Here is a 3,115-nt window from a genome sequence, read left to right as displayed (position 1 = left end):
ATAGTATTCGAGGAGTATTAGTGATAATATTCGACGATGTACGGACAAAAGAGATGATGTATTTTCTGATAATTGAATGCATGCTAATTTGAATACTACTTTATTTTACGATTTGGTTTTGCTTATTGAATGCTCAAATTGGAAAAGTACTCCTACTTTGAATACTATGCAGAAATCTAGGAGTCCCGGGTGGAGCCACGACCCGGGACTAAAGTTGTTTTGGAACGGAGTTCCTGATAGAATAGTTCTTTTTTGGTACAAAGGTTAAGAGAATCCGTTTTTTGCAGAACTATGGATCCACATATCAGGAACCTCGAAGAGGAAGGACTTCTCGAACATATAATCAAAGACGGCCCCGACGTTGAACCAGTTGAATCTCCGTCGTCATATCTAAACCCCGACGTTGGAATGGAGGTCGAGCGACACGAAGATGAAGCCGATGGGGCAGGAGATAGGTCCAATGACGGAGAAGGTGACAGCTCCACTGATGGAGAAGCCGGTGAAGAAATAATAAAGTCCGGCGAGGTATACATATGAAGTTCGACAATCACTTGTAATATGTGAAAAATATTGGAGATAGCTCTATATTGTATACATATACATTCATTTGACGAATGTTTCTCCCTCTTAGGCCTCCACATCGAGCAAAGCTGCGAAACGAGGCCCGACTAGAAAGTTGGATGCACGGACGCATTACACCTTTGAGGTGATATTGCCTACGGGCGAACCCAAGCTTCCAAAGAATGCTGCTGACACATTCAAGAAGCAATGCGGAGTTCTCGTTAGGGATCACGTCCCGATGAGCGTTCGGGAGTGGAACAAGCGCAAAGGGGCAGCCGGTAGTGACTATGTCGCCGAAAGGTACAAGGATAATCTTTGGAATGATCTCATGTCACATTTCAACCTACCAGAATGTGAGAATGAAGACGCCGCAGACAAACTGAGGGCCAAAGTCAAGCAGTGGACTCTAAAGAAGATGGCCGAACTGTTCCGTAGCTGGAAAAAGAAGCTATGGAAAAACTATCTGAAGACAAAGAAAGTGCCAGTATTCGAGGGGTATCTAGCCAAGCACGCGAATCACTGGAAGGCATTTCAAGAGTACAAGGAGTCAGAAGATGCCCAGGCATTATCAGAAAAGAACAAGATAAATGCCGACAAGAAGAAATATCACCACAAGCTGGGGCCAGGGGGGCTATGAGACTGCCATCCCAAAGTGGGATAAGAAAGAGCAAGATCTGCTAGATAAAGGCATCGTACCTGAACCACTCCATGATGAGTGGGAATTGAGAGCAAGAAATTGGTTCCTTGCGCATGGTGGGTCGTACGACGAAAAAACAGGGGACCTCATCTGCAGTGACGGTCTTAGGATAACCAGGGAGAATTGGAAAAGGATAGTGAAAGAAATTAAGGAGGGAAAAAGAAAGTTCACTGCAGATAGAGAGAAAGATTTGCTCACACTGGTCCTCGGCAATGACGAACATTGAGGACGAACGCGAGGCTTCGGTCCTTCTTACCTGTGGTGGCTTGGGTTTGCCAGAGACCAAGACACTTACAGAAGCCGAGAGAGAGCAAAGAAGCGGCAGCAGGATGAGGAGAATGACAAGTTCAACCAGTTGCTTGCCAGAATTAACGAGCAACAGAAGCAGATTGATGAGCTTAGAGGAGTAGCGCGCCAGGAAGATCCTACACTTGATATTACCGGCGCCCCATCTAAGCGGAAAAGCAGCGTGGCTGAATCTGAGGCCCTGCCCGACGATGCACGAAGAATGATAGAGGGTGGTCCCGGCTACCCGTGGATGGAATCAAGGAGTCAACATCATGTGAACTCCATCAGAAATTCAAGAACATATCCATGAAGGTGGTCGTCGGACAAGCTTTACCTTCTGGCCCTGATGCACGCTGGCATGGCCCTGATGCACGCTGGCTGGCTTTGCTAAAGTCGGGGTGGATGAAATCATGACGGGGTTTCATGATATGGAGCTCGACATAGCTGGACCCGAAGATGAGAGGACACTCGGAGAAGTACTGGGTGGAGTCATCCTATGGGACAAGAACTACATCAAGCTTCCAGGCTCGGCCCCAAGGACAACACCGCCTCCGAGTCGCCGCAGGTCACCTACACCTCCATTACCTCCAAGCCCTCCACATGACGTCGGCCAGCACAACACGATTCCGTCTCGATCATCGCCGCCGGACTTGGGTCGTCCGTCTCCGCCGCCGCCCACACATGATACTAAGCGGAAGCGTGCCACCAAGAACGCTCCGCCGAAGCCTAAGCGAGGGAGACCCCCAAAGCACAAACGGTCGCCCCTCCCAAAGGTACCTCATGCTAATCTTCCTATCAGACCTTATGATCGTACCCCCGAGGAAAACGCCAGGATAGCAAAGGAACATCATGATGCGCAGATGAAAAAGAAGGAACCCGAGCCCCGCCCGGAATACACGGAGAAGCAAATAGCATGGGAAAAAGACTTCATGACCCTTCCATCACAGTATGACTTACACCATAAGCCTGATGACTATACACGCACATTGCAGAAGGAAGTGAAAAAGAGCAGATCACGTGCAAGTGCAAGTGGGAGCAAATCAAGTTCAACTACAAGCAAGAAAAAATCAGACGTTCCTCAGCTTGGACAACAGGCCAAACAGTCGATCCCACCCCTCAAGGTGTTAACCGAGAATGTTCCCCCTCCGGTGCAGGGGCAAGCATTTGAAATAGCAAAGGAGTGGGCGGCTGAATGTGGTGTCTCCGTTGAAGATTTGCTGGCTTCCCAAGACGACAGGATACCCAAGGCTGTGGTAGCCCCTAAGCCACAATTTGTTATGGGAGAGCCTTTGGTCAGCAAAGATGATGTTCCAACAAATATGCGTTACTTGCATCAATGATACTTAAGTGAATCAAAGAATGGGAGAACGATGATCGTGCTGAGTGTCCCACGGGAGTACTACGGCCACCCCGAAGAAATCCATATCGACTTTGATGAACTCTTCCAGATGTACAATGGCGACGCCCTCGACAAATCGCTTATGAGTTGCTATTGTCTGTAAGTTTTTCAATTCGTTGTCTACATATAACTTGTTTAGTTATTTCAATTCATTGTCTATATATAACTTG

This window comes from Hordeum vulgare, chromosome 3H (assembly GCF_904849725.1).
Source record: "Hordeum vulgare subsp. vulgare chromosome 3H, MorexV3_pseudomolecules_assembly, whole genome shotgun sequence".
NCBI classification, from domain to species: Eukaryota; Viridiplantae; Streptophyta; class Magnoliopsida; order Poales; family Poaceae; genus Hordeum; species Hordeum vulgare.
Note: the sequence above shows the minus strand (reverse complement) of the source record.